The 24947-nt window shown below is 43.5% G+C and overlaps 1 long non-coding RNA gene across 1 annotated transcript; it reads right to left on the minus strand.

Moving 5' to 3' along the window:
• Window positions 1–2516: 2516 nt before the first annotated feature.
• Window positions 2517–19950, minus strand: LOC133392257 (uncharacterized). Its single transcript, XR_009765574.1, has 2 exons — window positions 19889–19950; window positions 2517–2702 (listed from the first exon to the last, which is right to left on the minus strand). It is a non-coding gene; the product is annotated as an uncharacterized LOC133392257 (long non-coding RNA).
• Between the last annotated feature and the right edge of the window lie 4997 nt (window positions 19951–24947).

A 24947-nucleotide genomic window follows, 5' to 3' on the forward strand; every position in this document is an offset into this window, starting at 1 on the left:
TGACAACAACATGTCTGCAACGGGGCCGTGTCAGAAGGGGCCAGGCGGGAAGGGAAGAGGGGAAGGAAAGAGTTGCTACATTTTAATATACGTGGGGCACACACACACACACACACACACACACACACACACACACACACACACACACATGTCATCTCGCAGCTTTTAAAAATGGCAACAAAGTGGTTACAATTTTAAGTGGCCTTTTTGTTTTTTTTTCTTTTTTCCTCCCGTTTTCTCATCGAGTCGCTGGGAGGTTTTTTTTGTAGTTGTGTATGTTGATTTTATTACTTTCCAGATTTCTACTTCTTCTTCTTCTTTTCACTTGTGTTGCTCCCCTGTCTCGTAATTCCACTTGAAAATCAATAACGAGCTGGTGGGCTGGCCCGGGGGGGGGGGGGGCTTAGGTGCGGACGCGCTGAGACGGTTAATGCTCGTTCTGTCGCTGCTGGCGGGGGCTGTGAGCAAAAAACAAAAATAATTCTGCCTCTTCGAACTACTGAACAAGCAAGAACTAGAATCTTTTGGGCATTACTTAAAAATCGAACTTAAATTAAAATCAAATCACCAAACGGGCAAAGCAATATTGTGATTAAAGGCGAGTTTACTCGAAACTGATACCTTTTTTCGTATTTAAAAAAATGCGTGCAAGATCACCTATGTTGAAGGTCCCACCCCAAACTGTGTGTGTGTGTGTGCTGTACAAGCGCCATTGGGCTTCTTACTTTTTGTTCTTCTTCGTCATTTTTCGGTCCCACCGGTAACACGATCTCTCTATATTGGGTGACAGTTTGAGCGATTTATGTAGCCGAACCGCGCAATCGATCGGAAGGCAATAAAGCAAACGCACGGCAGCGCACGTCTCGTTCAGCCCTTGTGGTGCCTTCTTGGTGTGCTATTATTAGGGCCAGCAGGTTTGAAGTTGTGTTAAAGTTTGCCGCCGTGCCGCTAAAAATAATGTTTCGAAAAATGCAAATAAACATTAAGGTGAAATTAAATTGAAAAAAAAAAAAAAGATATTTAACCATATCACTAACGTGCTAGGTAGTACCTGAAACGAGTGTGTGTGTGTGTGTGTGTGTGTGTGTGTGTGAGAGAGAGAGAGAGAGAGAAAGAGTGTGTGAAATTGTGTTGTGCATTTATTAAACATTGATTGTGAAGTGAATCGTTTCAGTGTTAGTTATTTGGTTAGGATTATAGGAGGTTTTTGATTAATAATTGAATTTTGTTTATTATGTTTGTAGTGATTCACCTGCACAAATACCTACAGTTTTGTTGTAAGCTATTTTACAGTTTTTTTTCTATGAGTTAATCTGAAACGACTCAAATGATTCACAATGTCAAAAAATGTTTTAATTTTAAAAGTATTATTAAATAATGGATAATATTAGTCGGCTGGGATGCAGGGAATAGTTTAGCTCCATTATAAGAAACTACCTTCAAACTCTTTTCATCGGATGGTGGCTGTAACGAACCTAAACATTAAACATTTAATATGTAGAAATTACAACAGCAATAAAGTGCGTCTTCAAACACACCTCCACCGAAACACACGCGTTCGAAATTGAAAAAAAAAGAAAATGAATGAGAAAAAACACACACACAAACACGAAACGAGAAACAGAGCATAGAGCGGAAAGGCCATTGCAGCGAGGTGCAGCCCCCATATAATGGCCGCCACAAAGTCTTTCACATTTCGATGGAAGCCCATCGGCGTCGTATTTTATGTTCGCCTCTTTGGCTGTTCGCTTTGCCCCGATTCGTTGGTGCCACCTTTTCTTTCGGTTCAATTAATAATACACACACACATGCTCATACACACATACACATACACTTGAGTTTGAGGAAAAAGAGTAGTTTGTGTGTATGTGAGTGTGTGATGGGGGGGGGGGGGGGGAAAGGTGAAGCTAGGTTGCTTAAGGGGCCGCGGCCGCGATCGTTCATCATCCGGGCACATGGTAATAACAATAATAATAACAATCATTGTAATCTTCAAACTACTCTCACGCACACATACACACACATACACACACACACAGCTACAGTGCTGCGAGCTAAAATATCAATTCCATCTGGAGTTGAGCCGCGATCGGTGTAGGAGTCAGAAGTCGCCTTACTGTGGTGCCCCTTTCGTACAGCCGGTGGTACTGCATCGTTCCCTTGCTCTCCCACACACACACATGCTCACTTTCGTTTGGTTCGTTTCGATCGATCGTTCATCTTTACACCTCATGTGCCTGTTTTCCACTCTGCTGCCTCCCCATGTGCTGCTGCTGCCTTTTTAGCCATTCCATTCCTTGTACTTCCAGCTTTATCTACACCTCTTGGCTTTGTGTTCTGCTTCTGCGATGTTCGATTTCACATGCTGCAGTTTGTGCCCCTTTTTTTCCTTTCCCTGTTCGTTCGTGCCCAATTTCTTCCTTCCTTTTGTCATCTTGCCATGCTACGAGAAGATGCAGCTTCGGTTGCTGCATTTGTTGTTTTTTTTCATAATTCATTCTCTCTCTCTCTCCCTCTTTAGCGCTGTCTGTTTACGTCTGTTTAATTCTCTTCTGTTTCTTCGTTTCTTTTTTGGTTCGATTGTTTGCTGCAGTGTGGTGCAGACATGGCACACTCCACTGGTGGTTGTGCACACGGTGGTTGTTGCAGGTTTTTGTGAGGATAGCATGTTTTCGATGCTGTTTCCGCGCTGCTGCCGATGGCTGTTGGAGAAAATGAAAATGTTGTTTGATTGATTTTATTGTAATTTTAACGTGGTGGGAAGCAAATGGAGATTGATAGGGTTGGTTGGTGAGAAAAAGATTGTATTTATTTTTGAAATGGATGCTTTGATTGTGTTTTCATGAACTAGTTTAGCATTTTTTCTTTATAGTTGTTTTTGCTGTACTTCATAATCTTTTTTTATTTTATTTTTTTTTTAAATAATTTCTTTCTAAATTTACTTAGTAACTTATTTATTGATTTTTTGTTTACTTATTCATGCATTTATTTATCGATTGTTTTGTTTTTTATCGACTATTTTATTGATGTATGTATTTTATTGATTTATTATTTTAAATATATATTTTTATGCATTTATATATGTTTTGATTAATTTATTTTTTATATTTATTATTATTAAACTCTTATGATGTATTTTTAATGATTTTTTTATTATTTATTTCTTCATTTATTTTTGTGTTATTTTGTATTAACTTAGTAATTTATCTATTTATCACTAAGTTATTTATTGATTTTATTGCTTTTTTTAATTTTTTATATTTATTAATTAATAAATTAATTTATTTATGCATTTTCATTGTATTTATGTATTATTTTATTTATTAATTTATTTATTTATTAATACGTCGCGAATTGTTCATTTACTCTGTTTGTAATAAGTCTTTTAGGATTGACTTACTGTATTTATAGGTTCAATTGGAGTAGAAAATTAGATGGTCGTTTATGTCCTTGCTAAAGGAATGATACATGAAAGACATAAAAATGCAATTAAACCTAATTTTGGTACTTTTGCCTTTGGTGTAATCATTTAGCTACGTTTTTTGTTAAGTGTTTTTTCATAGTTATTTATTTGTATTTGTTGTCATGTTTATTCGGATATTGCCTTATCATCAACTCATTTTACATTGTTTTGACCGTCGTTTTGGCTAATCATTGATACTTAAATTAGGCCCTCATATTTTAATCCGTTTAAATCGCATATTTTGACGGCATACTCCTTTCAACAGTTTAACTATGTTGTCGTTGTGTAATTTGTGTTAAATGCAATCCATAAGAACAGAGCGAAAGGATTGATTGATGATTCTTAGCCATTTATTATTGTTAGAACCTTCAATAAGGTTTAATTTAAGACCCTTTAAACAAAGCGTAGAAAATATTTTCAATGGCAAATCGTAACATCGAGCTCGCAACAATTGTTCCAGTTTGCGCTGGACACAAGACCCAACACGTGGTGTGAGCGACTGGGTAAACCGGACCGTCGGAACGCATCAATGTTTCTTCCATGCTACATGTCGGCCGAAAAATTCGCCCCCTCCCCACCCCCAAGAGGCCCCAGGTTTGGCGCAACCGACCGTGACCGGAGGCTTGGCTTGGGCTGATCCCATTTCCGTTCACCGTTCACTAAGCCGGGCAAGACAAAGGCCTCTCCCTGCCCGGCGCATCCTTCCGAAACTGAGCCGAAACTGAGCCGAAACCCGTCACCGATGCTGCTACTGCTACTTTCGCAATAAATCAATCGTGCTATCTCGAGCATGGAAAGCATTCTCTCCTCTTCACCCCTCCCCCATAAGAACGGTGCAGTTCTGCAGCTGAGTGATGCGTCTTTCCATCGTCCTCCCTCCCCTCCCCCCCCTCCTCTGGTCCGTTATGTGCGCCCGGTAAAGTCACCTTCAGGTAGCGGCGTTACACAGGCCGCACGCAAATTGTGCAATTGTGTGTGCCCCTTTTCTGCCGCTGGTCTGGCCTTAATTGCATTGCCAGTTGCAGTTGCGTTTTGTCCCTCTTTTTTAAGGGGGGGGAGGGGTTATGTGAGCGACAAAAAAGGGCCCCTTCCTCAGACTGCACTGCCCTGGTGGGCGGTAAGGCTAAGGCGACCGGAAGCGGCAGTGTCCTTGAACGTGCTGTGGGTCGCATTACCAGGCATTGGCGGCCTGGCGGTGGCAAATGCTTTTCGGGCTGTCGGTTGCAGTAGTCTTGATGGTCGGCAGTCAGTCACCGGGAACGCGCGCGCGGCAAATAACGACCAGCGTACGGCGATGCGTCTTTAATCCTGCTCCACCTGCTCCAGCGCGGCCGAATAGCGCTATTAATCCACCCTTTCGGGCAGCGTCCTGTCAATGTGTCCCGCGACGTTCCGCCAAGCAGACAACAGTAAGGCTGATGCCGAGCGTGCAACATATGGTGGGCAGGAGGGCAGCTGCCTTCCTTACCCGCTCCCCGGTGCGCCGTGCCACCGCTGTCCCAGAAGTCATCGGGATAGCAACGCAACAAACGGACACGGTGTGACTTCTGTGCGTGGGCATGATCCTTGATCCTTTCCAAACTCGAGCACACACATTCACACGACCGTACAAAAAGGGGAGCTTCCGAGCGAGCGAGAGCGAGCGCGAGTGAGAGCGAGAAAGAATGAGCGGAACAGTTGAAGGGGAGGATAATCCTGCAATTTGATTTATGTCAGCACAACTGTTTCTGTCAGTTTGATTAGATAGGATGTACACGATAGATCAAATTTGTATCTACCTTCTCGCCAGCTCCCCTCCACGCCGGGTGCCAGTTGGTTGGGAGGCATGTTGCAACTACAACTCATCCGAATCGGTCCCCCACGCTCCTCTCCACCGAACACACCGGTGTACGATTGAGTGTTGGGAGGAGAATCGGGCAAGACCGCCCGATTTTGATCCCCAAACCACGGGGCACGAAAACGACAACAATTTCAACCACTAACACCTAACACAACGGTCGGCGTACCTTGTTTTCCTGCCCTCTGTTGCTCCTCCTTCCCCCACTGCCGCCTCCTCCCTTTTCTGCTCTAGGCCGGAGTGGAATGGCAAATCTGCAAGCCAAACAAAAACCGCTCGCTCCCTCGGCGCTCAGCCTCTTGAAGCCAACCACCCCCCTTGACACCTGGTTTCACGGGGGATGACGCAGGACCAGGGGAAAGCACGAGCAGGAGGTATGGGAGAACACCATTTCCCTTCCAGCCGTAACCGGATTCCATTGCAATCAGGTGGAGCGAAGGATCGAGCCGAACAGGGTGTACTAGGTGCATCACGGCGAGGAAAGCAGGCGGGGACGGGTATGGCACCTTATTGTCAGCAATTATGAAGCAAACCGGACGAACTCCTCTGTCTCCTGTGCCTGGAGACGGGTGCTGAATTTGGTCACACCCCTCACACACACACACACACACACAAACATTGAGGATGTTGTTGTGAGCTAGGAGGGCAGGCATAAAAGGGGATAATAGCACGCACGCAAACAGAAAGGCTGGAAACCTTGTTCGATTATTCCGAGTGCCTCGTCCATCAGCTGCGCTTCCCGCTGCCTGCTGTCTCGGCATAGGACCCTCGCAAGCAGATAAATATTTTGCAACCAGTCAGCAAAAACTGGCTGTAGAAAAAGCTTGAGCGCGCCTTGGAGGAGGAGAAGGCAGAGGGTGGGGGGGGGGGAAGGGTCGGTACAGGTGCGGTTCTGTTTCTTGTGCTTCCGGGCGGAAATGTGTCGTTGATGCATTACACTTTTGTAAGGGAGCTGGCAAAGGAACCTAGCAATAAGTCTTAAAAGTATGATTTTGCAAGCAGAGATGCATAACTTTAGGCGTTTTGGGGGTTTCTCTACCCTTTCATACGCAGGAGCTAGCTTGTGGTATTCTTTGTATTGCTGTTGTACCTTTGGCTAAACATATTTAAAGCGGTTTATGTTTTGTTTCTTAGTTTATAAGAGTACGAAAATGTGCTCTTTCCTAGATTATCTATTCTCTGTTTCTCCATTTCGCCTCCAAAAATCCCTCCTATATTGAAGACAAAATACAATCATTTGAAACCCTTTAGTGAAGCTATCTGACGAAAAATAAATGATAAAATTTGAGTTTACAAATTGTCAAGGCAAAACTCAAGCAAAAACTATAATTACAAAATCAATTATGCGGAATTAGGGACAGTGCAACGAAGCTTTTTCTTTCAGCAACACTATAGTATAGAAAAATAAAATAATTTAAAAAGCATATGTGTACCACTGCAAAGCTGAGCGAAAAAGTAAAAAAAAAGTGGACCCAGCGGGAGAAAAAAATTTCACCGAAATATCCAAATGAAAGAAGTACACATTGATGTTGTGTGTTGCGGTATGATGCACTATTGTGAGCGGAGATCGCTCCGGAAAAAGCTGTCCAGTAACTAGGACACTGCGGTACAGTCCGTGACCAAAAGGGGTACATAGGTGACTCAAGTCATGGGGGAACAAATACACAATTGCAATTATTTTAATTTAATATGTCGGGATGCGTCTTGCCCAAAAACTCATATCTTTTTCAACCATTTTCAAAATGTTTGAAAATAGTTTTTACTTAATTTATTATTTCTGAGAATGTTTTATACGTTAAAAAAAAAAGTGCTAAATGGTAAAGAATACTTAATCGGCTTTTATCAAACATTTTAAAGTACGGTATGATTTCGAGAATAAACGAAAAGAAATTGATTGTCATTTCCTTGGAAAAATGTCATTTTTTTTTAAATGTTGATGTGCAGATAAGAGCGACGCCTTATCCATCGATGCCTTTCATTAAATTCCACACAACCGATATATGGTCTTATATAGCTTTTTTATCCAGTAGTGTGCAATTTGTAAAGGCTTATTAGTAGTTTTCTCGGTTGTTTTATTTTTTTTTGTTGAATTGTGTATAACTCTTTCACTTAAGGCCCCAATTCAGGACAGTTTATGCTGTGTTTTATTTTATCATTTTAACACTTCCCGATTCTAACGAAATCTGGTCAGGTTATAACGAAGTCTGGTTTACTGAGCATCAGAGGCATTCATAGCTATTTTGCTTCAAACCCACGCCAGTGTTATTTCTTCGATAATTCCTATTAATCGTATCTACGTGCATTTAAATTCATCGGAATCCATTGTGGAAGTGATTATCAACGTGAAAACAACATTGTTGTATCATATTGTGCTCTGAAGTTTATTTAATCACATATTTGATTCTGTCCGTAATTCAAAGCAAAATGTTTTATCTAGTTTTTAATTCCGGACAGCAGAAGTAAATTGTATGTAATTATACACAAATAAGTTTTAAGACAGTGATAATAGCAAGAAAACAACGATATATGAAGATGTATGTGACAAATGCATTAATCGCCGAACGGGAAGAAAGACCGTCAATTCGCGTAGCTGTTCTTCGGTTCTATGCATCTACGATTACTAGAGAAAAACATCACCCAACCCCCGTTGTATTTAAGACCATCGTTCTGTTGGTCAAGGAGAACACCAACATCCACAATAAAGTGTCCAGACATTAAAACAAATAAAAAAATAAAAAAGGTGTAGTATGTGTGTGAATTTGAAGATTATAAAAGGAATTTTGAGGCTGTACGGAATATGTATCAAATCGTCCGTAATTTAAGACATGAGCTGAAAACTCTGCAGGATATGAAGGTTTAAAGTTAAATTATTTAGTTTTGTGAAATGTAGAAGGTTTGCTTTAGTGGATTTTTTAACTCAGAGGTTTGACCTATTAAAATCGAATTAGTGATAAAATATGAAATGCCAAAAATGTCTGAAGTGTCCGTAATTCGAAGCGATACGGTATTTCTCAACAGGTATGACTGTATTTCTATTTATCCAGGAATATTTATTTTTCAATGCTTGTGTAAATTGTTTCATTGATTATGAAAGCACGTGGTTTGTGCCTTCACCTGCGAATGATTTGACATTACTTCTATTTGCCGGCAAATTTCTCAGCAAAATCGTATTTATATTTGTTGGAGACATTGGATCATGCTTTGGTAATATGACATTTTTTACCAGGAGCCTCAATTTTAAAGAAGTTTCGATTTTTTTTTATCCTCCCGGACCATGTTGAAAAGTGCTAGTGGTGGTACAACTTTTTTTAAACCATCTTCAATGCTTCAATACCTTCAAATAACTATGAAAAAGTTCCATATAGCCCCACTGGTGACCCTGTCGAAAATAAAACTAGGTGACCGAATTCTATCTGAACGGCAAACATGGCAACCAGTAAGGTCTATTAACAGATGAAGAATATATATCTCGGTTATTGAATGGATGTTTAAGTTTTTTAATCCTTATTTTCAAGGTTTTTTTTATAAATGCTAAAAAGATGTTGAAGGAAAAATAAACTATGACGAAAGGCAAATGGGTTTCAGTGACAAACAAGCTACAATAGGATGAAAAGCATAGGTTTTTTTTTCATTTTATTACGTTACGTCAATATTGCAAGTACGCTCCTAGCACTGAGCCTGAAGGTATGCAAATTGTGTTACAAAATCATCCTTTTGGAATCTTCTAGCTGGAACGCTTTTGAATTCAATTACGAACACTTGACTTGAGCAATTGTAAACCCGTCGCAGCCTTTCTCTCTCTCTTTCTCTCTCTCTCTCTCTCTCTCTTTCTCTCTCTCTCTCTCTCTCTCTCTCTTTCTCTCTCTCACACACACACACACATCCACACACCTACACACGAAGATAAAGTTGAGTTTTTGGGTGTTATTTTCATCTAAAGAAAACTTATTACAATTTACAACAAAAAAACTCGGAAGCTTCCGTTCGCCACACCTAATGAGAGGGACAAAGCTTAACAGAATGGCCACCGGCAGGGGGCCCAAAAACCATGAAAGCATACTAGCAACAGCAAAAAACCGCTGTACGGGTGACATACGGCTCGGTGTGAGCAATGAGTAAGGAAGAGGAAAAATCCACCACCTCCAGCATCATCACGCTGAGGAAAGGCAATTTGTTAGAATTTGTCTAATTAAGTGGAAAGAATATTGTAAAGCCGGAACTGGCGAGCGGTTGGTTGGTGAGCAAGTGAGCAAAGGGCTTTCGTGGCAGGCGTTTTTTGTTTGCTGCCGCCTTGTTCACTCATTTGTGCGCCCATTTGTCTTCTTTGCGGTGGGGAGAGGACGCGGGAAGGCGGGGGGTGGGGGTGCTATTAGGTGTGTAGCGTTATCCTCGCGGCCAAACCGCGGACCCTTTGCTGCTGGAGCAACGAGAAAATTGAGAAAAAAATGGAAAGAAAGTACAAAACAAAGCAAAAAAAAAACATTGACTTGTGACTTATGATTGCGCCATCCTTCTCTAGCGCGGCTTTCAATTACATCTCAAACGCAGCGCGCGCATGGGTGCAGTACAGTTACCCCCCAGCCCATCCACCCACTGTCCTCACTGCTGCCCCATGCCGCATCCCTGCCCAATCATGCTTTGTTTTACGTCATTAGTGTCGGTATGTTCGCTCCCGCGCCCGAAACAAAAGGTGCGGGAGCGACGGAAGCAAAACGGAACTGGCCAATATAAGTGTGGTGGCGGGCGAGGGCGGGATGTCGGAGAAACGACTAAAAGGGGTGTAGAAGAAAAGAACAGAAAAAAAATGAGAAGAAAACCCCGTGCTGCTTCCGTTCCCACCGGCGGCGAAAGCAAAGTGCCGCAAGAAAGAGGACAAGAGTGATCGCTGTTTTTTTTTGTGTTGTCTTCCACGTCCCATCGCAAGACGCTGGGTGCATAAGGAAAGGGTTGTTTTTAAAAAATTGTAGCTCATTTGTTCGCGCCACCGGGGGGGCGGGCTTAAAATGACCGAAACGGCGGATGGGTACGTGGGGAAGGAGTAGGAGATGAAGGGGGCATAGAGGTATGTAAAAGAATGCCATAAAAACGAGACGTCGAACATCGCGTTAGCACAAATCTTCGGGCGCACAGGGCCCGGTTGCGGATGCGGTGCGGGAAAGTACACAACAAAACACCGAACGTCCATCATCCCTGTCATGTCCTGTCGAATCACCGCTGTCCCTGTTCCGCCGTAATCCCACAGCATCCTCTTCTCGCTTCAGTGACACTTACACCGGCCCGTCCGAAACATTGTAAACTGTTCCTGCCGAACAGCCGAACAGCGAGAAAACTCGTTGCCCCTCGGCCAAGACAATTTCCAAATATTTCCATCCCCATATGTTTGGCTGTTGCTGGTGTCCCATTCCAATGAGTGTTGTTGTTTTGGCGGCGAATGCAAACTGCAAACTGCACGTTTTGCTTTGGGGACCGCTCGTGCATCTCCAACCGTCCCGGTCGGATGGCCAGAAGCAGCAGCAGCAGCAGCGGCAGATTCTAAATAGATGCAATTAAAACGGTTAGAGGTATGCAAAAGATCGGTCGGCGAATCGTTGAGCGAAACAATTTACACCTTCAGACTGGGGCGGGGTGGGCCCTCCTTTCCGCCGCGCGCCGGTACAGTACAGTGTGCGGCGTGTGGGTGGGTTCGACCGGCAGGCTGATGAGTGGTAAACGTTTGGCTCACGGCCATACTTTGCTGCATTGAAGCTGGATTGAAGTTGAGAAGATTGTGTGTGTGTATATGTGTGTTTTTTTAACAAGTTATTTTAGTAGTTTAGGTTGAGAGCAGAAGGTAGCCTTAAAGAATTCATTATGGTGTAATAAATAAGCCAGTGTGATAAGTGTCGATTTAGCTCCAATAAGCACAACAAATTACATTAAAATCCTTTCTGTTTGGTTTTTAAGGTTTCGGAAGGTGCTTACGAGGTTTAAAGTTAAGGAATTTCGTTCGATGTATTACATGCATATGTTGTAAAATGTAATGTTTACACAATCTCTTAGGGTTTATCGGATTTTGGTGTTGCCATTTAAGCCGTTAGGAAATTTTATTTTATTCATTGATTTTATTTCATTTCATAGACTTACAGACCATGGTCAAAACACTAACAAAGGTTGATAAAAAAAGCATCACAAACGCCAAAAACTGCGCTACTGTAGTAAAATACAAATTAAGCGCCTAAATGTATGTTCGCCACACAACAAAATGCATTATTGCTTCTGTTATTGATTAATTAGGAATAAAAAAAAAGGAGACAGACTTCTAGCTTATGGACATTAACACTACAATCGCCACATGGGACAATTTTGTCCCATTCGTTATGTATACATATTTAGGCATCATTATTAGGCATCACATCATTATTAGGTATAATAAAGCTTTATTAGCAAACAATAAAAAAATCTAATTGAGATCATATCAACCGCATACCAAGGATATCAAGGCTAGTTTACTTTACATTAATATAACATTATAGAGCTTCCAGTGATAAACGCTTAAAATTATTCCTTACAGGGTTGAACGACAGTAAATCGAAGCTTAGAGCTATAAATTATTTAAACGGTCTAGTGGTAGCTAGGATTTGTATGATAATAAAACAAGTGTTTTGTTTCATTCATTAAATTCAATATACGCCATCAAGGCCAAATAACGCAAACTTAAAACTAATCAATAATTAACTAACAAACAACATCATTCATGAAATACTAAGCCTAACTAAACTAGTCCTGATCTAGCAAAAAATAAAAGAAAAAAACACAGGTAGAGCGTAGACTATCGTAAACTTAGCGAAAAAAGAGAGTAAAAGAAAACTAAGAAGAATCATTAAAGAAAGTTAGCAGAAAGAAGACGGTTACGAAAAGAGTTAAGAGAGGAGTCGAAATCAAAGAGATAGTAACAGTGATTAAACAACCTGAAACAGAACAGGAGAAGATCATTAGAAGTATAAAGAGTATGACGTGTTTCAATTGACGTAGGATCATGTGGACGGAGAGAACGAGAGAGAACATACAGAATGTTCGATTAGCTTTTAGTAGAACCTCATCAAGCTGCAGTTTAAAGTTAAGACAACTGTCTAGGAGAACACCAAGGTCACGGATAGACATAACACGAGAGAGGGACGAGTTAGAAAGAGTATAGTTAAACAAAATAGAAGAAAGAGAGTGAGAGAAACAAATAAAAGAACACTTTTCAGAACACGGGAGAAGTAAATTGGATGAACACCAATGAACAAAAAACATTGAGGTAATGCTAAAGTCTCAAACTATCAGAAGAAGATGACTCAGTTGCTCTAAGTTGTTTGGGTCTACGCAAACGTCTGTGACTCGCTTTAGAAACATTACAAAAAATCGATGTCCATACAGCTCTAAATGGTCAAAAGAAGAGGACAAAGTTTTTTTTTTGAAAGCAAAAGGAACACCTAGATTAATTATTTCAATCATCTATAACACATCTTTAAGTTTCTCAGGACATCAGGACAAAATATTACATTGCTTCATTAGATCCTGGCAGACATAAAAAGCATACGTACGAAAAACATTTTAGTACATTTTTTACATACTGGTCTATGTCATGTGAAGCATTCGTTTGCACGTTTGCCCTCATAACAACACAGTTGAACCTGGCAGTGCCTGGCACCTCCAACGTATTCTTTGGCAAGTTCTTCGCCTAGCTTGAAAAGAAAATTGCGTCTAGATATCTTTTCTTTGTATAAGACCCAAGCATTGATTCCCGCCAAATCCATAATATTAAAAAAATAAATAAACAGGCTAGCACTTTTCGCGGAATACTTTCTACGCATACTTTCTACTCAGTGCTGCCAGACTTGCAGAAGCCCATCCGTCAATCGTTGCCAGCAGGAATACTAGCCATCACATCATATTTTGCCTATGGGACAAAAAAGACCCATATGGCGGTTCTGGGCTAGAAATGTGTTTTTTTAAAGAACCATATGGGATACACAATTGTTTATGGACGCATTCAAATAATCGTTAAAAATAAATAAAAGTCAGAACATTTCAATGGGTTGTCACGACGGCAAGCGAAATAACACACCTTTTTCGAGTGCGATGGAACAAAAAAGTCCCTTTGGCGGTTCTAGTGTTAAAAAATATTTTTTTCATTGTTTTATTGAATTGATTAATTAAAAAAAAAACACACATTTTTTAATTCGAGTTTAAATTTCCTAATGCTTGAAAAAATACACACTGCACACACTTTTGTACACTCACTGTAACGCTGTACCGCAGCATCTTACGCGGCGTCGTAAAATAAACCTCGAATGTGAGGTTGCGCCACTAACCCGCACACACACACACATCCGCTGTGCGTAAGGTAATGTTTGCCAAACGCGCGCGGTAACCGCATCAACGCATTTCGCATCTCATTTTCGCACCTCATCCTCCTCTTCCTTCACCTTCACCTCGTTCTAACCCTTTCCGCTCGTCCCACTTCTGTCAGCAGCATCTTCGCCATAATAACGGCCCAAACACGCCGCCCCGCCAAGCACACCATTACCGAAGACGAATCGGTGTTCAGCCGTGTCAGCGAGCGAGTGCGTGCCTCGACGCCCGGCCCGCATTGGTACGAGCGCACACCTTGGCGGTTGGTCGCGCGATCGAAACGCGATCCTTCGCCAGCCCCACCGCCAGCCAGCGCCGCTCGCCTACGCGTAAAAAGCTGGTGCCACCCGGTTGACACATGCCGGTGGTCTTCGGCCAGTTTTTCGGTGGACGGTTTAGGGCAGGCGGGAACGGTAAGGAGGGGTGGCGGTCTGCCGGGTAGCCGTCACGATCGTATGTCCAGGTATAACGCACCTGCCAAGCATAATTCAATTCATCCATCTATATGCTGCGATCTGCCCGTCTGTCCCGCGCTCTACTGCCCATCCTTGCCTTGGGCGAGAAGGAACGACGTGTCAGGTTTGTTTAATTTTAGTCGACCGGGAACGCTCCCCCTCCCTACTCTTCCTTCCCTTCCCTGCTACACGGCACACATTCCGCTCCGCCCGCGGCAGCCGTCTGTTTAATGGGGTTTTCCCATCGCGCGTTTACTTTGTTTGTATTTTTGCTGCTACCCTCGCTTTCCCGCTTGCGTACGCCCCATCTCCGCGCAGGGGGATTTGTGTGGGGTTGCAGGTGTGACAGGTGCGTGCCCCGGTGCTGCGTGGGGGTGCCGTAACGATCCCAGCTTAAGCCGGCGCTCGTGTACACTGCTACATATATCACGGCGCGAACGGTCGTCGCTGGCATCGTCGGGAGGGCCTGCCTCTTTTGCCGACGGTTGTTCGTTCGATCGTTACCGGGGTTGAAAAATTGTTTCATTATTTATTTATTGTTACTGCTGCGCCCGTCTCACACCGGCTTTAAGAACGCCGAAAATGAAACGAGGTTACATGGGCATTGTTTTATCAGAAGCGAGTCACTGCAGGCTTTGTATTTGGGTTAGTTCAAGGTGATACATATATTTTTTGATTTCATACCGGTGTTCAACGCACGAAAGATGAACTGTTAGAAAGTTTTCCAAATGAATAGCTGTTCTTTTCGATTATATTACTATCTAGATATTAGACCTGCAGATCTTTCACGGATCCTCATGAGGTGAGGCAATTACGTCCAGGATCTTATATCTGAACCTCATACCAGAAGAGCTCAGTATTCAAACGATAGTTGAGGTCTTTTGACTAGCTGTATCTGTAGCTGTACACCAGATTTTATTTGTTTTGGCTTTGACTTCGCTTTGCTTCAGATTTATACAATTCTTCTCCCTTCCACATCACTACGGCCGCTGTGGAGTTGTTTTGTAACATTTTGTCAAGCAATCACTACGATGAAGAACAGGTTTATGTTAATGTTTGCTTTAAAAACAATGGACTTTTCCCGGATGGCTGCAGCACATTAAACCTTGCAATCTACAGATACACCTGTTCTCACTTTCCTTTGAATCTTCAACCGGTTGCTATGGATCGCAATACATGAGAATGGATCGCAGAAGAGGTTGCAGCAGATAATGCATTTATTTTTTCCGATTATCCTTTTTGTTTTGATCGTGGAAAGTTTTATGAAATAAATAGTTTCGTTGGTTTGATACATACACAACTAAAATTATATACAAAAAATAAAGTTATTCGTGTCATTAATTAATCGTATGATCGAAAATTGAAACTCTAAACTGTTCAAGATGTTTAAAAGTAGTGGTTATAGGCCATCTGAACCTCTCGTTACTATTTATACATTTTAAGAATATTTCGCCGCATGTGCCGAACAAACCTGCTCAATATTTTCTTTTTGGCGTAACAATTAGACCTCCGGTACACCTTCACAATTTTCTTTAGTGATTTTAAATTATCCATAATTGAATGCAGCCATTAAATGTTATTCGCTTAAACATGGTTTTGCAACAAATGTTTTCAATTGAGTTAAACAATTCAGACGTAGTTGACTGCGATCCATTCGCATGGATTGCGATCCATAGCGACCGGTTAAAGATTCCAAGGAAAGTGACAACAGGTATAATTCCTTTTCATAAAAATACTTTGAAAGGTAGTCAATCAAGCTTACTTGCACAAACAATTCTACCACCTTGCGAGCTGTCTTCCATCAGTTTTCCGGGATTTTCGTGGGTGATGGACGAAAACAAGCGTGTAGGCTTTGAGTGGAGCGTCGTTGCGATTTTCGCTTCCTGGCATATAGGTTCATGTTTTCAAGGTAGTTAGGCCAGTTACATCGCTGTTAGGCCGGTTACATCGACCTCCCGGTCAATTTTACTTGGATCTTCCTATTCAGCTTCCTTTGGAGCCGGTAGGATCGCTTAGGGTCGTCGGCTATTCGGAACTAGGCTTTCTTTCGATGCTCTGGTTGTTGTCTAATAGTGGGGACCTTCACGATTCTAGTTAGTTTTTTGTATGGAGTTTGACAGTTGGAGGCTGAAATCATGTAAACACTCCATACAAAACTACACAAAAAACTAGCCTGCAATTTTCAGTCTAGATAATTCTAGCCACAAAGCTAAAATTAGATTCAAGTACCTTTTCGAAAAATGGCAAAACAAGGTGGTGTTTACATTTATCCCAAGGTGCATTGAAGAGATCACGTGGTGGAATCTAGAATCAAAGTGTATGTAGTCCAGGTGATCTAATAGCATTTTTTTATAACCAGTTTTGAACATCACTTTTTGACAGAACGAGTGAACACTTTTGCTCCAACGAGCTTTCTGGAGGCTTGACGAATACTCAACACACTCTTTAAATCTTCATTCAGAAGCAGAAGCGATAAAAATCAGCCTTCTAAATTCATACACCTTGGGATAAGCCCACCTTTATATTATACTTACTTAGATAGCTGCTCGAAAACTGCTATACAATGCAAACAGCTGACAGGCTGAAATTTCAGCCTACGAACTTCAAACGGAAAGGGCCCCAGTGTCAGTATGTTGTAAATTCCGGAACCGGGCTTATCCGACTACCAAAAACTGCAGCACAATATCGGCTTTCGTCGTGTCGGAGTGTCATTCTTTAAACGAAGCTGCTTCACTTGTTGAAGCCTTGCACTAATATGTTTGTTGGAAAAGATAATTTTTGCTTTCAACTGGATTGAACTTAAGTCCGTAAAGCTTCAATCGTTCTGGAAAAGCGTAAGGAGAGTTTGCCTTATTTCATCAGCTCGTCTGAATGGGCTGAACTCACTGAAGTACAATGTAATTTTGCTACATAAAGGTGCTGTAGACATCGATTTCGCAAATCCAGACGATGCCACTAAATGTTGGCTCTAACGTTCTTCAATGACAGTGCGCACCCATGTTTGTCTCTAAGGCATTCAATTGTAGACTGCACGTCAATCGCAATTTACTCACAAAATTAAACGTAATATTTGAAACTGTGTGCTCAAATAGAATTCAATATAAGTAAAGAAATTAATCATTTAATTGATTGATTATACAATATTTTAGAAGTTGTGATGGAGTGAAACAAATCGTCATGTATATTCAGGTGTTAACAATGTCTTGTTAATTTATTAAATTTAATTAGTTTTTTTCCACAAAAAATGTTGAAAATGTAAGAAAAATGTTGAATTTCAATTGTCATAAATTTCATTTCATTTCATTTCATTTCATTTCATTTATTAATACAATATCCGCCATCAAGGCTAAATAAGGCAAACTTAAAACTAAATAAACCCTAACAAATAAACAAAATAATTCATGAAAAACTAAGCCTAACTAAACTAGTCTAGACCTAGCAAAAAAATTAAAGAAAAAAAACATAGGTAGAGCGTAGAGACTATCAAAACTTAATGAAACTTAGAAGAATAATTAAAGAGAATTAGAAGAAAAAATACGGTTACGGAAAGAGTTGAGAGAGGAGTCGAAATCAAAGAGATAGTAAAAGTGGTTAAACAACCTGAAACAGGATAGAATAGGATCATTGAAAGTATAAAGAGTATGACGTGTTTCAATTGACAGAGGATCACGAGGACGAAGGGAACGAGAGGGAACATACAACGAGATGGACGAGAGTAAATCAGGAGCATCAGTATCAGAAATATAAATGTGGAAGCGTGCTGTTTTTTGACGTGCTAGCGTACAATACCTTGTAAAATTATTATGATTGCTGCAAGAGTAAAAAAATGTGACTTACAGACAAAAATAAGCCCGTTAGGATCAAAAATTGATGCGCACTGTAAAAAATTGTGTGCCTTCGGCCAAAATTTGAAGGCAACGACTGGAAATAACATCTGGTTTGAGTTTTATAAAATATGCAAAATTTATTACTTTCACGATGCCGCCCTGTAATAATATCCAACAAAGAGTCAAATTAGCTCTGATTACCTGAGACACACGACAACAACAATCACAATCCAAACCCAATCATCTATCTAGCGTAAACACTCTAAGGTTTTTTTTCCTCTTGTTTAGTTCCAAGCCATTTATTTTCTAATTGTTTTTCATATCATTTTCTTTGTAATTATTACTTTTTTATTTTAAAAATTACTAATACTTCCTTTTTACCACTGTTATGTTTTTCCACAATTTTTTATTCTTTTATTTTTGAATGGCGCTTCTTAAGTTGTTTATTTTTTTTTACTTAACTATTAAAGATTATTTATATCAATCATTGTTTGATTATTTTTTCTAGTGTCTATATCTTCTTCTTTATGCTATGATAGATTATACAATTTTGAAAAGAGTATTTTGATGTTACTTTTGTATTGAACGCTACCCTATTGCTACCAGCCCGAAAGAACGAACACAACACAATTTTAAATATAATAAAAGCCTCTCAATCGACCCCAACACCCAACAAAAATCAGCACAATCGATAGGGTACGCCACAAAAAAGATAGTTCAATGCTTCAAATTACTTGCCATTGGACACTCTTTTACACTATTCCATCATCGCACACCGCACACCGCCGGCCAGTGTTCGATGAAGCGTTTGATGAAAAAGGTTTTCTCAATAAGACGACCACATGTTTCCGAGCCAAAACCCGCAAATACCGACGGAAAGAAGAAGCAATGGAAAGCAACGGGCGCCAGCACCACGGCGTAAGCGTCTCGATGAAATTTACCGGAAAAATGCTATCCACTTGTTTCCAACAGCGCCATTCCACCTGGTTTCCTGTTTCCTGCAACAGGGGAAGGCGGGGGGGGGGGATGCGAGGGACCGAGGGAAGGGAAAACATCTCCGGTTGCACCGCTGCTTCGTGGGTGGGCGTCTGAGCTGAGCTCGACCGGAAAATACGCTCTAAGTGGTTAGCGCAGAATGTGGGGAGGGTTAGGTGTGGGAAACACCGTTGGCGCACATTGATTCTGTTACCATTTTGCGAAAAGTCGAAAGAAATTTCTTCCCCACCCGTGTTCGCCCACACTTTAGAGGGCGAGGTGTAGGTGGCAAGAGCGGGACAGGGTAGAAAAGAGAAACGTATCCCAGCCTACAGCGCAAGGTAAAACAGAAGTCGAAACTTGGAAACCTGATTTTTCTTCTTGGTGTGTGTGTGTGTGGGCGGCGAAGGGGGAAAGAAAACACTGCAGCAACCTTCCAGGGAGAAAGGAAGGAAAAATGGGAAGAGGGTGGGTTGAGAAAAAAAAACACGGCAAAATGGAAAGAAATCGTCCCGCTAGGGCCGGCCAGTGTGTTGCCGTGTTGGCCAGTTGTGGAAATGTGAGATGAAAATAAATGAAGTCCACAAATATTGCATTCGGGAAATGGCTTTCCCCGCGCGTGGTGGTGCGGCCGGGGGCTGCTGCTTGTCGACCGTCGGAGGGTAAAGCACCCTTTTGCACGCCCGCACTTGCGGCGAGAACACTTTTCCCATCCTTCCTGCAACAACATCAACAACAAAAAATAAGGCAGCCCAAGGAAATGGGAAGCTGCAAGACGTACTGATTGGAAAATGAACTGAACGCGCTTGCCGGCGGGGCAGGCCGGGCAGGGGCGGGGCAGGCCGGGCAGGGGCCGGCCCAACACCCTTCCCATCCCCATCCCCGTCGGGGAGAGGGATTGGCCGGCGAGGGCAACGATAAGAAATTGGGGAAAATGATAAATGTTTATATTTACCGAACGATTCATTCGACGTTCATTCCGCTGTCGTCGTCGTCGTCGTCGTTGAGGATGTCTCTAAAGAAAGGAAGCGGAAAAGGAAGAAGGAGTGAAAAGAAAAGCAAAAACGACGTACGAAATAGGAAGAGCGACTCGCTTGCTCCTTTCACGGGCAAGCGCTTTTGGCCGGCTTTTCCGGGCCTGCCTTCCTTGTGGGGTTTCCATCGGCGCCAAACCAGAAAGGGGGGTAACTCGGGATGCTCGGAAAAGGTGCGACTGATGGATTGTTCTCGAAAGTGGATGAATCAGACAGACGTGGGGAGGGCCAGCAAGGGAACTACTATTTGCGGGCCACACCGGTCCAGGAAGAGCCATTTTCCGCCTTTTCGGACACATTTTCCACCCATTTGTCCCCTACGGGGATGACACACGTTATGACGCGCACACACGCGCGCTCGCTCCCATTGCTCGGAGGAACGTCACGTACCGGCATCACCTTATTGTGTGTGTGTGTGTTGAAGATTTTTTCGTCCCCTTTTCCTCAAGAAGAGAAGTAAACCAAAAAAAAATGGGAGGACACGCCGTAACGAAGCAGCTTGCCTGCGGGAGGAAGCGGAGGTTTGATAAATTTACCTTGTTCAAACATTGACTCAACTTCTTAGCCTTTTTCCCTACCGACCCCCTCCCCACCTTGGGCATCCCCTCATTCCAAAGGCGCTGAAAAGTAACCTGTACCGAGGCCCTGGCCGACCTTTCTATCTGCCAAAGCCCCGATTGGAAGCGATATAAATAAACTATTTTGTTCCCGTTTTTCCCTCCCCACTGTTTCCCTCTTGGTTCACGTTTTGGTCCCGTTGTGTCTTTTATCGGTCTTTTCTCGGCACCAATCGTTCAATTGTCTCTCATTTTCGATTTCATTCCTGTGTGGCGTCCGCATGGCCTTTCTCTATGTTTTTTTTTTCTTTTGCTTTGTATCTGTGTGTGTGCAGTCGAACGCGAGCCGAAGAAAATATCATGGTTCGATCGAGCACAATTAAGGTTGATTTATTGCCCGCTTTTTGCGCCCGTGCCCGTCGATTACGCACAAACGCAATGGAACAACAGAACCGCACCGTGTTCGGCCCGTGGAAACACTCACACCTGGAAACACGCTGCCAAGCGCTTGGCTCTTTCAAGGGTAAAGACTTTCCTGCTTTTTTTTTACAAATTTTTTGCCGGTAATCTTCCTGTTAATGCTCTCTTTAAAATGATATTTAATCTCACAGACTGCAGCGAGCGTAAAAAAAACAGATGAACAACCATAAAACGACAACCATCACCCTCTTCTGCGTCTCACTTAATGCCATTTTGCAATGTAAATTGCATACCTCTTGCTTTCCATATGCGGGAAAGGCGCACGAAGCGAGCGGCCTAACGCAATTGAGCACACGGAAACACGCCTACAATTATGCAACTCGCATAGCAAAACGCTCGGCCTCGGCCGCGCCAGTTAAGCGGCAACCTGTCATCTTGGACACGGGGTTTTATGTCTTTCCACACTTCTTCGCTTGCTGTCCCTTCTTTTCACGTTGTTTGTTACCGCCCCTAATCACCTTTTTTTTTTTGCCCCGCAAGATTCGCTTGTCAAACATGGACCGACGATGGGGACGACAGTAAATGGCAGCAGAAAGTTCGCCCACTTCTTACCTCAGAAGCAAATACGAATACGGATATGAGCGGAAAAACACTCTTCCCCACGGCCCTTTCCATCCCTTAATGAAGGACGTACGTAGTGTGGGAGATGAAGGCTAGTGAGCACCACCATCAACCCCGGTCGCCATCAGCATCATCCTTACTGGCGGTCTAAAACGGAACACTCTTAATTATGCATCAATTCATGTCACGTTTTGCGAATAAAAACCATAAAATTTAAAATGGATTATCACATTATCGTGGCAAACCGAAAAAAAAGGCGCAAGGATCAACCGGCCGGCCCACCGTTGAGAGGTGGCCCCTATGCAGCCAGTCCCGGGAAAGCGGCAGCAGCAAAAAAAGGACAACCGACTGGGATAAAAAAAAGAAGAACCACGCGTCACTCTTGGTTTCGTTTTTCGTTCCTTTTGTTGTTGTTGTGGACATTTCTTCCAGCGCTATTGCCGTGTTTTCTGCCTGTCTTTCGATTTGAATCATTTTACTTCCCCCACCCACTCACCCGTCTTCGCACCTTCCCTGCCCAGCGGGGTGTGGTGTACCGCTTGCACGAGCGATTTCACTACCATCCACCCTCAAACCCGAAGTTGTGAAGTTGTTATGTGGGATGACAATTTTATAATAAATTGTACCCTAGTTTACGATGCGGTTTTTGGAGCACGATGCCGGACCGACGTTCCTTGCGGGGTTGGCAAACGGGGGGTTGTAAATCTTGCTCACAAAACGGTCAAATGGCTGGATGCTTGTGCGCTAAAGAGGGAAAAAACGAACCCCCTTGCACACGGTGGCGGTCAAATGACGATTTTGAATTGCATACCTACAGGCGCATAGGATAGTGGATGTAGTGTGCGGGGGAGGAAGGACGGGAACTACAGGTGGTCCCGCGCGGCAAGCAGTGGTGACCAAATGCGCTGCCACTCTGGAGCCCGGAAGCACGTGATTATCCTTTTCCGCTGCGGAGAGGATATTGACAGTGTGCTGGTCTGTTGGCATATCTTTGCTTTTCGTTGCTGTTGTTGTTCTTATATTTTCAGGAAAGAAAATTGGGTAAAATTGAATGCCCCGAAGCTGGGAGGGGATGAGGGGGAGATGGTAGGGAGGTAGGGAGAGAAAAAAAGGACTCAATAATGTTGTCAGGTTGTCGGCGATGCTTCGTCATCGACCGTGCCGCCGGAGCCCGGAGGGGAAACGAAAAAAGAAAGAGGCTTCCCTTTTGCACCACCGTTGCGATTGAACGTGCCCTTGTAATGGGCTCGTTACTCGGACAAAAGAAAAGATGCACACACACACACACACACACATACACTAACGCATAGGTTATTGAGCTGAGGGATTCGGCGAGGGTTTTAGTGCTTTTGACAAGCCCCGCAAGCAAAAGTGAGTCGCCGCCCCAGTTTCCCCACATCGATGTGGGGTAGGGGTGGAGGCTGCGGAAACTACTGCTACTCATAACGTGTTGTGTTAAGGGGCCGCCGGGAAGCCGGCGAGAAGGGAGGGGGACTACGGTACGTGCAAAGAGCGCCGCTTTTCCCATTGGGCGATTGCCTTTTTTGTTGTCTTCGCCGTCTTCTTTTGGGGGAGGGGGGAAGGGATGGGTGGCTTTGTCTTTGGCGTCGGTTTTTCGCCCCCCCCCCCTCCCCTCCCCTTCCCCCGCCCCATCTCCCAAGGATTTGCTGCTGTGCCATTAAAGCGTTTTGTCGAATTTCGGGGCAATGGTGGCCGGGGAAGAGGAAAGAGCGGGAATATGTAGAAGGTCAGCCTTGGAGAAACGTTTCCCCTGCCTGCCTGCCTTCTCCCCCACCAACACACACACACACACACACGCGTTCAAGGAGCGAAAGCGCCGGTGCTTGCCGGTCAGGTAAGGGAAGTGCATACTTTTAGGCGCCAAAGTGGCCGGCACGACTGCTTGCTCGCTTTTTCCCTCCCCCTCCGATGGCCCACCTGGGACCTGTGCCTGTGCGTGTTTGTGCGTTCTCCCCCGGTCCGTGCTCTGTGCAACAAAGGGAGCCGCCCATCCCCCGAGCCTCAAGTGATTTTTACGATGATGGATTTTTGAAAGCGATCGGCTCGGTTCGCTCGCTTCAATCAAGAAACCGCCAAGGGACGCCCGATATTTGCTCCCGCACGTGCTTCATCCATCACGATTGAGGCGGGGGAGGGGGGCGGGGTGGGGGGTGGGAGGAGAAAGATGGGAAGGATGAGCCGCAGCTTCTTGTTTGCTGTTAGCGACAGCTTTTTCTTCGTCTTCTTCTTTGTTTGCCCGCCCCGAAGGTGGCAAAAGGTGCACCCTGACGGGGGACCGATAATTAGATTTTCGATTTTTCATTTTGACATTCTCGCCTGACGCTGTCGACATCCCGTGCCGTGCTGGAGATCGATAATCGCTTTCCCCTTCCCGCCTTTACTCGCTTCAGCCACCATTTATGGCACCTTTGTGTGTGTGTGTGTGTCACCGTGTGCTGCGTGCTTCTCCACATTCGACCGGCGAACAAAAGTACACCGCCAATAGATGTTTTCGACCCAGGGGGAGGTGGTGGGGAGGGGGGGGTGAGGTTTTTCGTCCTGGTGCATCGATTTATGGCAATCGATTTTCGATGTCCTGTTTCTGTTCCGGACCATTCGCAATTCCGGTGCCAAAGTGTTTTGGGGCGCACGTTGGGAGCAGCGCGCAGGGATGCAAATGATCCCTGAACGCATCATTATAAGTTGCTGGGATGAAGCTGCTGGAGGGAAGTTTTCCCTCCCAAAAAAAAAGCACGCTACAAAACAAACCATAGTCCATAAAAATGTAGATCGAAAAGATGAGGGATAGATAGAGGGAGAGAGGGAACACACACACACACACACGAGGAAACATTGTGTCAACAGGACACCGAAGCAGGATGGCAAAAGTCGGCCTGATGGGGGAGGAAAATACGTTCCAGTGCCAATGAAGCATAGCGGAAAAACAAATACACACACACACACACACAGACACACTCTGGCACGCACATTGGTGCCGTGTCATAACTGTTTACGATGCGGAGGGCCGATTTGGTTCGATTTTCTTAACGCTTGTTTTGTTCCGTCCCCTCTCGCGCTCTCGTGCGGTTCACCTTTACATAATTTTATTTTATTTTTTCGGTTACTTCGGCTGCTGCTACATTTCCCTTGCTCAGTCGGCTAGCTGTATCCAACGCCCCCCTCAAAAAAAAAAAAAAAAAACAGCCATTTCCCATTTCCTCATCTCTCCTTCCGTTTCGCCTTTCTTTGGTGTGCGCTTTTCTTACGCTCAATTTATGATTTACCCGGCAACACCGGGACACACTACTAGGCAGCCGATTGCATCGCTCATAAAATCTACCGACAAGGGTCGATAGCAGCCGATCCACCGCATGTACGACAG

This window comes from Anopheles gambiae, chromosome X (assembly GCF_943734735.2).
Source record: "Anopheles gambiae chromosome X, idAnoGambNW_F1_1, whole genome shotgun sequence".
NCBI lineage: Eukaryota > Metazoa > Arthropoda > Insecta > Diptera > Culicidae > Anopheles > Anopheles gambiae.